Source organism: Puntigrus tetrazona, chromosome 5 (assembly GCF_018831695.1).
Source record: "Puntigrus tetrazona isolate hp1 chromosome 5, ASM1883169v1, whole genome shotgun sequence".
In the NCBI taxonomy this organism is placed as follows: Eukaryota; Metazoa; Chordata; class Actinopteri; order Cypriniformes; family Cyprinidae; genus Puntigrus; species Puntigrus tetrazona.
The window spans coordinates 2,428,032-2,442,402 of record NC_056703.1 but is presented as its reverse complement, the minus strand read 5'-3'; the positions used below and the strand labels follow the sequence as shown (position 1 = coordinate 2,442,402).

General features: G+C 37.1%; 1 long non-coding RNA gene across 1 annotated transcript; it reads left to right on the top strand.

Annotated features, from left to right (window-relative positions):
• Positions 1-6,702: 6,702 nt before the first annotated feature.
• LOC122346060 lies at positions 6,703-9,117 on the top strand. The gene is made up of 3 exons (XR_006251082.1): positions 6,703-6,733; positions 7,698-7,825; positions 9,021-9,117. It is a non-coding gene; the product is annotated as an uncharacterized LOC122346060 (long non-coding RNA).
• Positions 9,118-14,371: the final 5,254 nt, after the last annotated feature.

The following is a 14,371-nucleotide window of genomic DNA, read 5'->3' as shown; positions in this document are numbered from 1 at the left end:
ACTCACAGATATTTTGCATTATATACAGTGCAACTATTTGCTTTTCAGTATGTTTTTTGTAGGGATTAGAAACCCATAAAAGTATCTCTCCCTTCCCTTGTGTCATCTGACCTCTCAGTGGCCTTTTATTCTATCACTTTAAAGGCCGTAATCAGTTTGAAGTGGTGGTCTTTGAGCCTCTGTGATACTGGTAGCACGTCTCTTGGGAGGCAGACTAGGCTGTCATTCATGGATCATGGATCAGTAAACTGTTTTACAGTATGGATAAAATAAATTAATGTAATATTATTTCTGCACAGGGTTTTGAAGCACTCTGTAGATGCCACTTTTGAAGACCAAGGTCCTAGTCCAGGTTACCGCATGGAGATGTCCATCTTCTACGTGGTCTACTTTGTGGTCTTTCCCTTTTTCTTCGTCAACATTTTCGTGGCCTTAATAATTATTACATTCCAGGAACAGGGTGATAAGGCCTTGTCAGAGTGCAGTCTGAGAAGAATGAGGTAATGTATAATGATGTATTTATATATAACGTTTTCATAGTTCACTCGCAAATGGCAGATTTGGTAGAAAGAATTTGTGTTTGGTATTAAACGTCTCAAAACATGTATTTGGAATTTTATGGCATAAAAACAGATAATATTACAATTACAAGTAAAAAAAAAAATTATTTTGGTTCATTAAGTCAAGTGTAGTAAAACAAGTATTTAGACCTTATAATAAATAATAATAAATATAATCTAGCTTTTAGGCTGACATTAAGAGATAAAGAGACAGACGTTCTCAGACAATCTTTCTCTTCCAAACACTGAAGGTGTTTTTAGTGTTTAGTGATGTGATACAGTACATACAGTGAAGCCAGCCGTGATAACAGATGCAGATGTCCAGGTAGGGAATTGTGACAGGAGTAATGCATGTGCCTGCAGCAGACCACACACACACACACACACACACACACACACACCCCTAAACACACACGCAGAAACAGGTATAGATTCATACACTGACACACAGTGACTAAAGGCACATATAGAGACAGCCAGCCCCATGGAAGAGCAGTCAGCAAGATGTTCCTGTCCCATTTCCTTTGAGGCCCCATTAGACAGACCCCAGTCGTCTGCAGAGCCTGTGTTGCTCCACTCTCTCCCTCTCCATATGCCAGCCCCTAACATGGCTCACAAACTGTGGTAAAAGCCCAGACCTCAGGAGAAATCATTAATCATCCAACATTCACGGCTTAGCAGCCTTAAAAAATATCAAGCGCCATTAGAGGTCTTTTTCTTGTTCCTCCACAGGTTAGATGGTGTCTTCCACAGTTGTCTTTGTTATTTGTATGATATGTTTAGATTATGAGAGAGAGATTAGGACTTCAGAAAGCCTTTTCTGAAAAATAAAGATGGACAACAGAAGCTGTATGTGTGTCTGTTATGTCCATTTACTCCTCTTTTGCTGTTTTTCCTCTAAGAGAGCCTTTAATGATTTAAGCTGTATCAATGCCAAACACGCTGACCAGCTTATATGCCTTACAGAACCAGCAGTCCTTTCAGTACAACTTATGGAAGTTTGTGGTTTCTCCACTGCTTGAGTGCTCACGTAATGATCATGATCGCTTCTCAACACTGTGGCGCCTGGTGATGAAGGTCAGTGAGACAGTTTTCTTTTAGTAGCAGTGGCGTCTTTGGAGAGTTACTTGACAGCCATCAAAAGCCCTATTCGGATAGGACTAGCTTTAATGCTTCTTTCCGTGTTTTTGGCCAACACAAATTACTAACTAGATACTCTTCACTGCAATATACATCTGATATAATTTGATATATACATTTTTTCTATATATATATATATATACATTACAATAATAAAGAACCACATCAACTAAACTATTGGGACTGGCTGTTGTAATGTCAGTATCAAAGAAATATATCTATTTCTGTACTCAATTACATAATGTTTTAATGACATGCACTCTTTATAAAAAATTAAATATTAGGTTTTACTACAAATAAAAAAATGTAATGGATTAAGCTAAAGTGATCACACATTAGCAGTAGTTTTGATACTCATATCCTTTAGCTTCCACAATATGAGCTGTGATTATACTAAGTGTAGTCAATCCGAATGACTGCAGTATAATTTAATGCACACATACAGAAACAAAATGCCAAAAGTGACACACAGATGTACGAAACAGATCCGGACAAGTTAGTCCTGCCTGAAATTGTATATGAAAATCTCTGACATCAGCTGGTAAGAATCAAAAGCTCACCATGTAGTTTAGAAAAACTAGTCCTGTTCAATAGGACTAAAAGTTTTATTAATTTTGTACATGCTTTTTATACCAGAGGATGGCTAAATGGATTAAAAGTGACAGTAAAATATTTCCAGTTTCAAATTTTTAAGTTTTTAATTTTTCATTCAACTAAGAATTCTGTAAGAATTCTCAGAAAAAAACAATTCACAAAAATATTAAGTGACATTTCACACATCATCTTTAGTTACATTTTTAAACAGCTAGGTATAATGCCATTTTGATTGTATTGTATTTACAGGTGTAGATTTCTGAAAGAATTATGTGACACTGAATGGTGTAATGCTTGTTGAATATTACTTCATATTATTATCCAAAAGTTTTTTTAAAAATAAGTTTCCTCCTTTGTCTTCTTTATACCTGCAGTTCCATGGGGCACCTAATTCTTATGGATTCTATGCTCAAGTATCTCAACATTGTTTCCACTCGCTCTCTCTTTTCAATGGAGTGTATTCTCAAGATTATTGCTTTGGCCCCTTGGTGAGTATCATTACTTGGTCCAAAAAGAGCTGCACTTTAAAAGCCATCTTCAAAAGGAGTTAGTTCACCCTAAAATGAAGCTTTCCAGTCAAATGACAGCTTCCAATGGAACATTTTATACCTGTGGTCCACTTCCACTTTTATTGTGTGGAAAAGAGCGGCTTAGACATTCTGCCAAACATCTATTTTGTGTTCCACAGGTTTGGAACGCCATGAAGTGAGTAAAGGATGACAGAATTTACGCATTTTTGGGCTTAACTAATCCTTTGATGCACAGTAAAAGTTTCTGTGTTAAGAGTGTTAAGTCGTAAGCCTCTCCAACTGGTCCCCAAACCCTCTCTAATTCTCTTCTTCTCAGAATTACCTGAAAGATGCCTGGAATGTGTTTGACTTTGTGACTGTGCTGGGCAGCATCACTGACATCGTAGTCACTGAGATTAAAGTAAGTGAGCGGCGCTGAGCTCTGTGTTTGAGCTCTATTAGAGGAGAGTCTCAGAGCTAGACAGAGTGTAATACCAGACAGCATAGAGAGGCTGAGAAGAAAAGCCCAGACATGAATGATGATGAGCTGGATACTCATCACAGCTCTGTATCTGGCTCAGCAACAGAAGGGAGAGCTCTGGGTTGTTTTTCCAGATAAAATGAAAGTAATTGAGTAACCAAATGTAATTGGTGATGCTCATTTTGACCAAATCACTAGTTTGTGGCTCTGATTTGTGCTTTATGATGTTCTCAAGTTTTATGTTGTATTATATTGTATGTCTTGATGTCCATGTCTTTGTCAAAACTGCTGATGGCAATGTATTTGTTCTGTAACTATATTTGTGTGTGATGCTGTTCTTGTTCTTCTGTAAGGTTCTTTTTTAAATGTCTCACTCAAATCTTGGCTTGCTCCTGCCACGATTTAACATCTTCATGTATAATTGGTGGTGAGTTGGGTTTCGCCTTGAACTTATCGCCTATTTCACTCATGCTGGGAATGAAATACCCTATTGCAGACATAATACGGCACGCCTTCTTTACTGAAGATAATGCAGCATCATTTCACAGTCAATTCCCTGTTTTTTCAGTTAAGCTGTGTAGTAAATAGGTCTAGTTTGAAGTCATTATGCTTTACTAACGCATATGGACTGTGGATGAAACATCCTTGCTGGTCCAACCAATTAAAACAAAATATATTGTCTGGATTGTCAGCGGTCGTTATTCCAGGACCAATGTAAAGATACTGATCCAACAGTGCATCTTACTTGACCATTTTTCACTAAGAATTTTTCACACTACAGATCCAATTTGGAATTCCTTGGAAAGACTGGATGCAGTCTGGCCACGAGGATGCTCTTTGGCACAAAATATTTAAGCAGTTCTTTAAGCAGTTCAGGATGTTCATGTTTTTGTGATGTTTGGTTAAAATGGCACATGACATGTAGGTAAATCAAATGCTTAGATTTTGATTTTAATTTCACAATTTTAGTGATTTAATTCATTAGCTTTTCATCAGCTCACAAACTTTCTGCAGTTCCCTCATAAACATTCATGAGTTTACCAAATCCGCGTTTGGGGAAACCTCTGCCTTAAGGAATTAAATTATCTTTTGAACAATAAAAAATCAGCTTAATCTCATAATAAAAAAATATTTTTAGTCACAGTATTTCCAGGTTCAGTGTGATGGGATTCAAAGAAATTGTCTGATAAGAAATTAAAGGGATAGTTCACCTAAATAATGTTAAGTACTCATGTCATGTCATGTCTGCCCAAACCATTAAGACCTTTGTTTGTCTTTTGGGAACAAAAAAATTTTGATATTTTTATTGAAATCTCGAGAGATGTCTGAACTTGCATAAACGGCAATGTAATTAATCGGAGACATCAAAGTGTCTCAAATCCCCAATTTTACAAAGTTGCAAGGAAATGCTTTTTTTATTTGCAAAGAAAGCGGAAATAATTGCTTTTTATTAACAATTCTTCTCCTTCATATCATGCGTTCTGCTATTTTTGAAATACTTTTGCATAGCAATATGTGTGTTATGCTGCTGACATATCAACAGGCATCAGCTGAGGTCGCGTTTTGGCGCAGGACGCAGCATATGCATGCACATCATAATTACTCTGTACATATGTGGCTTTCTAGTATTGTCGTAGCTTCAGAAAAAACATATGGAAGAAACATTGATGTCACATGAACTGTTTTACTCAAAGTCTTTACTACATTTCTGGGCCTGGGAACATTTCTGTTACATTGCTACTTATGCAGGGCCAGAGCTCTTAATTTGTGTTCTGAAGATGAATCAAGTTCTTATGGGTTTGGGAATATTACGACGGTGAGTGATTAATAACAAAATATATTTTGTGGGAACTACTCCCTTTAAGGTTTTATAACATAATACTGGTATGCATGTTTTAGGATGCCAAAATAGAAACTTAATGTTTCGAGTTTCAAAACTGGCGTAAAAGTTACTAATTGAGTAAATTAGGAGAAATGAACTTTGTGCTCCCCACAGGACCGTCTGTTGAACTTGAGTTTCCTGAGGCTCTTCCAGAGCTTAGCCAGACTCACGTCCAACTCCCTCCGGCAGGAAGGGTACACCATTCGCATCCTGCTCTGGACATTAGCCCAATCTTTTAAGATAACTCTATTTAGATATTTTCACTTATTGCTTGATATTAATTGTTGAAGAGTTTTTTTTTTTTTTTTTAAATAAGTCATGGATTTATTTACCTTTACTTCCAGGCACTGCCTTATGTTTGCCTTTAATCATGCATGCTGTTTTCATCTACGCCATCATTGGAATGCAGGTATCTATAATTTTAAGTGCTTCATTGATGTTATTTTACAGTGAGAGATCGTTAAACTACTTTTGTGCAGTTTACTATTGGCGAAATAAAATAAAGAAATGCCATTCTGTCTACAAGTTGTGTGATGCAACTGTTTCCAAATAGATGTATTTTAAAGTAACAGGATTGTGATTGCAGGTGTTTGGGAACATTGACTTGAATGATGATACCGCCATCAATCATCCACACAACAACTTTCTACTTACTTTCCTCCAAGCCCTTATGCTGTTATTCAAGGTCTGCACATACCTTATATTTTTTAACTACTACAATCAAAGCCACCTTAGAATGCAGAAAATCTTAGAAAGGCTTTTGGGTTTGTATAACAAATCAGAATATAAAGTCTAAAAAGTCTGACACATTTTGATACCCAGATTAGACAGGATTTTATAGTTGCAGTTTTTCTGTAAACGGCCCTGAAAGCTATATTTAGCCAGATCACTATATTTAGACTTTGATTGATATCAACTTTAATAGCACAGAATTTTCTAATGCAATTAGGGATTTTATGGAGAAACTGTATTTATAATTGATCAAGATATTTATAAAGCTCTGTATAAAGTATTAAAATGGAATGGAATCATAAGATCAATCTATCTATCTTGAATATTTGTAGTACTTGGTATGACTTTGGTCTCCCCTTTTGGTCAGATTGAATTTTAAAGTAGAGTATCAGCCTATTGATAGAAAGTCAACAAATCCTTATGAAAAATGTAAAAATGTATAAATAAATTTCCATCTTTTCATTATGTTCATTACCTCAAAGAAGCTTCCATTGAGCTGAGAGCCATGATCGAACAGCACATCAGTGTGACAACAGGGTTATAAATGAAATCTGGCTCAACTGTAATTTAAATATCTGCACTTTTCCCATCATCTCCAGTCTGTTATATTCTCTGAGCAGTCATTCCTGCTGTAAATAGCAGATGCTGCAATTATTCACTCATCATCGTTTCTCTTGCAGGAGTGCCACTGGCGAAGCCTGGCATGAGATTATGTTGTCCTGTCTGAGTGGCGCTCCTGTGGCGCAAACTCTCAGGGCAATTCAGACAAAGAATGCGGGAGTGACTTTTGCCTACTTCTCACGCCGTCTCCTTCATTTTCCTTTGTTCTTTCTTGGTTAGTGCTTGGTTAGAGAAGCAGGCTTATCATTACTGTATCTTACCATCACATTCTACTGCCACAAAAATTGCTTGATAATCTTAAATCTAAAAACCTGGCTGGATGTGATGCTGAAATATTCCATTGTGTTTGAAATAGGGCTGGGTAGTGATGTAGATTTCCTGATTGAATTGATTTAAAATCTCTAATTTGATTCTGACTCATTATGCTTTCCATTATATTCATTGGCCATTTATCAACTATTCAGTCACATTTATTTATTTATTAAGTGTATATAAAATAAAAGCTGCAGGCCAATATGATGTAAAGGTTTTAGTCTCAGTAACAAGAATGAAATACAGTATAGAGATACAAACACAATGCACAATAAAATGATACTATATATCTGCTCTACTGACTGTACCAAAAATGACAAAATTGTATATTTTAACATAAATGTAATGTCATCAATTATTCAGGGCTGTACTTCCATACCCGATTCAAACTGGTAAAACACTAAACTTTTTCCATAGACATTTTTATATGCATAGGAAAGCTGAAGACATGGAATCATACCATTTGTGTGAAAAAAACATTTGGTGTGACCACTCCTTAACTCATTTTTAAAAAAACTTGAAAAAGTAGTTTAAATTGGACTGCATTGTCTCGTCATGTATGTTATTTTGCATGCAGCCCACCCAAACATCTCAATTGAAATACATTTATATGTAGTCTTTGCATTTAATAAAGTCAAATTTAATACTCACTGCAAACTCACATTTATGAGTGGTAAAATATTTTACTGATATAATTATTACTTTTTTCATGGTGCTGAAGATGAGGCTTTCACCTTTCTAAAGACTTCCAATTAATCAGAAAATCTATATTTTTACCCAACCTAATTTACAATTAATGCTATAATCACAAATAATTCTTCTTGCTCCATGACCTTCACATTCTTTTCTCCCACAACTTCCTCCAGATGTTGAACCTGTTTGTGGCTGTCATTATGGACAACTTTGAATATCTGACACGTGACTCCTCCATCTTGGGCCCTCACCACCTGGATGAGTTTATCCGAGTGTGGGCGGAGTATGACCCAGCCGCATGGTATGTTTCAGCCTGCACTCCCCGCCAGATGGAGACCTACTCTTGTGATAAATATAGTAACTGAGTTTGGTAACAGTTGAGAGAGAAGGAGAGTCGTTCCGTTAGGACTCAAAGGCCTTCTCAGGTTAGATCACATAAAAAGAGAGAGAGATAAGCGAATATTCCCTGTGATAATGTATGATTGAAGATCTCCCCACACAATGCCCATAAAATTGCGGTCCGTATGTGAATGAACTTGTACTCCTATCCGCGTCCATTCTGTCCACAACACAAATGTGCTCTCAAGCTTTCTTTCATGTATGTGTCATGTTTTGCTTGTTCTTTCCATGGCGAAGACGGATTTCCTATAAGGATATGTACAATTTGTTGCGAATTATCTCGCGCCTATGGCTTAGGGAAGAACTGCCCTAATAGGGTAGCATACAAGGTTTGCAACCCAAACAACTTCTTCCCACTTGTGTGGCCTCTGTGTGCAAACGCCCAGAGACCCAAACTTGAATGGCTGTGCTCAAATGACTTGCCTACACACAAGCACTTGCCCCACCAGATTTGACTGGCTTTGGTTAATGATGCTGGATGGGAAACAAAGCTTTCAAGGCCACATAATAATCTAAAACCTTGAAATAATAATAATAATAATAAGCTAAAAAAATTCAACTTACTGCGTACAATTGTCATTTTCACAAATCAGGGTGTTGGCACTAATGTTTCAGCCAATACTAAGTGAACCTCGTGGCTATTATATGCATAAAAGCGTTCAAATGAAATAGAACAGAACATTACCTGGCCTTGAAACCTTTGTTTCCGTGCACTGAAAGAGAAACTCCCCGATGTCTCCAGCATGCAGATGCAGACATCTTCCAAACAATGCAGCCATTCTGTCACCATCCACTCCTCGTGTCATCTCACTCACTCCTCTTTCCATCTCTCCTTATCAGGAACAACTCTCTCACCTCTGACCTCTAATCTTTGGGATCCATCTCTGACCCTGCCAGGCCAGGATGGCATCCCTGTCCATGTTTACTATTGGAAATCTAATTAACAAAAGATTTCTGTTTTTGTGTCGATCTGTTTTTGTCTTTTTTTCATTTTGTCTTGTTGGGTTTACTTTCTGCCCCTCTTGTATCTCTTCCGTCTCTCTAACCCCCCATCCTTTTCTTTATTTTGGGTTTTTTGCGTTGTCTGCACTGTGAAGTGGCCGTGTCAAGTACCTCGATATGTATGAGATGCTGCTCCACATGTCCCCACCTTTAGGTTTGGGAAAGAAATGCCCTCCACGAATCGCCTACAAGGTAGCTCAGCTTCACATGCCCCCTCTCCCTGCTCGTACTGTCTTCCCATTGGCTTATTCTTCAGCCAATCTCTGTGCTCTTGCAGTGTTTCCCCTCGTTTTTTTTTTTGTTTTGTTTTTCCTCCCCGCTCTAATCTTTTGGTGTAGTCCCTCTTTCTGCTTTTTTTATTGGAGTCTTCCCCTCCACTTCCTTTGTAATCTAGGGATGGTCACAGACTAATGAGTATGACCGCAGAACTTAAAATAAATGTATTTGATGTTTAACTACAACCCAGGTTCATTGGAAATACATTTCTGCAAAATTGTTAAATCTTTTTGCGAAACTACCAAAGCTAAATGTCCAGTTAGTGACATTTACCACTCAAAGGTCGTTATTTTGGTACCGGGAGATAAATTGTGCAATCACATGCTTTTTTTTTTTGAAACATGTTTTGGTGTGGCAGGGAAGACAAGAAGCTCAGTTTTGGCCAGGTTAAACAGTCTCCATTGAGTGGCCACTCCTGAAACCTGACTGGTTAGTGTCCAGTTTGTTCTGTGTAAGAAACAATGATAGTTGGTTAAAAAAACAACTTCGTTAAAGTGTTGTCGATATGAATTGACTACTTATCTGCAGTTTTTAATAAAGGAGGTGTTTAATCTAGTTACCGAGCCTGCTTGAATGTAGTGGAGAAAGTGCCTGTGAGGTGAGATGTGTTGAAGATGTGTTGAAGATGTGTGTAAGCACTGGTAAGAGTGCGTGAGATATTGCTTTGGAAGAGTATGTGTGATGGGTTTGGGTCAGAGAAGGCTTTGTTGTAGGATGGCTGGAGAGGAGACGTTTGGATGCTTCTTCCTCTGTGAGGAGGCAGAAGGAGAAGAACAGAGTCTCAGCAGTGGTTGGATGGAGGTCCTGTGTGTGTGGGGCTGAGAACTGACCACTGATTGTTCTAGTTTTATCAGTGAAAAATGTGGCAAAATTATCGTCTGTTATAGAAGGTGTGGGAGGTGTTGGAGGGGGACAGAGGAAAGAATGAAATGTTCTAAAAAGATTACGCATGTCTGGAGCACTGCTGATCTTGTTGTGGAAAATGGGGATTTTTGCAGTGTGGACTTTAGCAGAGAAAAGATGAAAGCAAAGACCCGATACCTCCTTGGTCTCTTGGCTGCCTTAGTTTGCTCCGATGCTACGAAGAACATCAGATAACCAGGGGTTAGAAAAGGCAGGCAGTGCTGGTCTGGAGAGAGGACAAATTTCATGTAGATAAGAGGTTAAAGCAGAGCATAAAGTGTCACTAGCTAAAATAATGGCACTATTTTAAATTCAGATATGCTAAAATCTGTAAAAAATCTGAAATATGATAACAAATTTAAGAGGTTAATATTCAGTTTTATGCAAAACAGTGAAATGTTAATCTGACAATGCCTTAATGCACTGTGTGATGTACATCACTCAGCAGTTCAAATATAACAAGTCTGGTGAGTGGCGCTAAAATAATAAAATCGCATTTGAAAATAACATACCACCAATGCAAACCCTATCTGTTAGTGTGACACCTACAACACATTTTCTAAAGCGGCCATGCCATTTTAGCTTGCTTTTGCAATCCTTAGAACTCTTTTTTTTTTTGTGAGTCACAGGACTTGCACCGAATACTCCATATTGAAAATGCAACACTGTACCAGGTTAGCAATAGCCATACATATGGAGCTGGTTGTGTTATGTAAAAGTGATAATGTATCACTCTACAAATGATGCATTATGATAAAAATGTTTTGAGGCCATGACAGGGTATTGCGTAAGGAACAAAAAAAAGTATTTATTTATCAATAACCAGCCTCCTAATCATAATTTGTATGAACAAATGAGAATAAAAATAATTTTACTGTCTCTAGTATCAATTTGAGCTGAAATGGCTGTGAATTGTTTGTGTATACAGTGAGTCATTTTTTTGTAATAAATGTAGGTAGCATGTATTTCCATTGAGCCGATGTTGTTTAATTATAGCGATAATAAGTGAGACTTAAATCTCGTTTTATCTGTGGTCATACTTCATGTGTATAAAATTTCCCCCATAAGTTGCATTGTGTAAGGGTTTGTGCACGACATTGTAAAAATGATTTTCTGTACCAATCATATGCACTGTAAAGCTAAATAATTTATGTAAAGTCAATTTACATAAATAATGTGTAATTGCTCTTTTTGTGGGTTCCTATGTCTTTGGGATTTACTTAAAGGCCCCAAGTCAAAGTCCCCAAACTAAAAAAACATCTTTTACATTGTATTAGAATAGGAAGGTCCCTCTCTCACCCTTGTTTCATGGAGCAGTGTGTGTGTAACCTAAGTTGCTTTCAGTCATGAGAACTTTGCACTTGAACTCTCTCTTCCTGTCTTGGCGGTCTTTCACTTATTCTTGTCTTGCTTGTGCTGTCTTTCTTGTCATCCACTTGACCATTTCCTCTCTCTTTTCTTTGTCCTGTAGTCTTCTCTCTCTTTCTCTATGTCTGCAGTACGTGAGAATGTATGTCTGTGTGTGAGAATGTCCACCTTTTTTATTATGATCTTTTTCTTGCACTGCTAATGCTAGTAAATGTATGCTCTCTTTGCTCAGGGAGCTCAACTCTTCTACAATAAATCACACTAAACCATACTGTACACATATGCGTCCATGATAAAACTGATTTGTCATGTTTAAAGGTGCACTCGGTTATTTTCTACTTACAAAAAATGTACAGAAATGAATATGAGAAATGTTTATCATCAGTTGCAGTCCCTTTTATTTTTAAATAGGGTTTGCCTTATGAAAGCGAGAAAAAGACAATAATTTGAGATAACATGATTAGCCAAATACTAATTATCTTCTAAAACATTTTTTTATTTTTTTGAAGCAACATCCACACTAAGTCACTGCACAGGAAGTACAAAACAGCTGAATTTTCAGGCAAAATAAGCACCAGGGAAAAATTATAATAATTCAATTGCACCTTTAAAGGTAGAGTGTGTAATTTTGAAATGAAATTTTAGACATGATTTTTACAAAGCTTTCATCAGAATGATTCAGTTGAAAGTTGCCAGTGTTTTTAACATTTTTTCAGCCACATTTGGTCACCATTTGAAACTTTTAAATCTAAAAGCATCTATTTGCTACGCATTTATTGATTAGTAACTCTCACAAGTCAAGCTCCCCATGTCCTCTAGAGCCCCTCATGGTTTATGTGTACATGCTTTTCTTCACTCTCAAGTCGGTGTCGGTTTATCACCAGTGCACTTTGGTTGCGGACTGTAGCCTATAGCAGTGAATGTGTTTTGTGTTTGATTATATACGTTCCTATTCCCCTATGTGAACAAAACTGTTTGTGTGCTTGAAACTCTAAGGTTAGATTAGGATTCTATATTTCTGCAAAACTGCTTGATTTCTTGAACGATGTGAATAAATCGATAGAAGGATATGAAATAATCATGTCTTATATCAGACGCGCACAAACTGTTTTGTTTGAGGTTTTGGTTTGCTCTGAATGGTGCTGATATTGGAAAGTGTTTTTTACCCCACTAATGAACCTCATGCCCCCACCTCAGCAGCTGGTGAAAATGAACATGCCCATTGCAGATGACAACAGTGTGCACTTCACCTCAAACCTGATGGCTCTGATCCGTACAGCCTTGGAGATCAAACTGGCTTCAGGTCAGTCTGGTGCCCTTTTTACTGTCTAAATGATTGTGTAATTATTGTATAGATTAGCATTTAGATAATTGTATCACCTTTCCTCTCTTTTAAAAAAAAAAAAAATCCCATCTCTCTTTTCCAAATAGCTCCAACTGTTATTAGTGCCTAATGGAGAGATTTACTCCCTTATTCAGTGTAATCTGCTCTGTTGCTGCTGCTTGTGCCATTTCCACTCTTCAGAGCAGTGTGTGGGGATGGGTGTGTGTAGCATCTGTTGTATCTCTGTGTTTGGCACTGGATGAGTTTTTCTAGCTTCATTTTTCACAGTTTTTCCTGATCATTTATAGATAATTATCTAAATTCACTAAACTTAATGTATTAGTAATTGTATACTATTATTGATATTATTATTGGTTTGACAAAAATGAAAAAAAGTTCTTATTAATCGCTTACTCTCATGTCATTCCAAACCCATTAAAGCTTAGTTTGTCTTCAGAAACACAAGTTAAGATATTTTTGCATGAAAACCGGGAGGCTTGTGACTACCCCATTATCAAGTAAATAACACTGTCAGAGGTGCAAAAAAAAGTATGAAAGGCATTGTCACAAATAGTCCATCTGCCATCAGTGGTTTAACCGTAATATTATAAAGCTATGAGAATACTCTTTGTATAGAAAGATGACTAAAATAATGATACTTTTTGTATGGAAAGAAAACAATGCAGCACTATAATGCCATTTGGAGTATCGCCTCAATGCAAACTTAGCACGCTCTTCTGTGTCAGCACGCCTACAGAGGATATGATGTTTTCACGCTGTGCCAAATTGTTGCATCATTATTCTCAAAAGTATTCTCATAGCTTTTAATTATTGAATTGTGTATATAGATATACTCTAATTAGCCTCTTTCTTCTGTGTTCATGAAAATCTCCATGGTATGGTGGCCCAACGTCTGTCAGACGCTGAACTGAAAAAAGGAGCTTGCTACAGTCTAGCCAAACCTGTCTCAGAAGACTATGGACCTGCTGGTCACTCCACACAAACAATAAACGCATTATGAATCATCATCAAGGAAATCCTCTCTTACTTTTGCTACAGAAATACTCTCATCATATATTACATGACTAATACTGAAGTACAGCCTCGTGCTTATGAATTATCTAAACAGAACCCAAGTAATTCCACATGTGCAACATCTCCAAATGCAATACGCAGCAACATCTAGTGGTCACTAGTGGAACATCCAAACAGCACATAACTAAGGTGCATTTGTCTCTTTTCAGCCAATGAGCTTACGGTGGGGAAGGTGTATGCGGCTCTTATGATTTTGACTATTATAAACAAAACAGAGCTAAGAGACTTCAGATGCAGCAACAGCAGCTGAGAGAGAACAGGCAGGACCTGGATCTCAGGTGATACATATGTGCACTTACATTACTAGTCAAATTTTGTGCTTTTTTAAAACAACATTAAAGTCATCAAACTTTAATATAACAAATAGATGTACTATGTATGTGTGTTATAATATGTAATAAAATAAAATTTACTTACACTAATTTCAAATGTAAGCCCTTTTAAGACATAAAATACAAAGTGCAATCTTCCAGCTGTAAT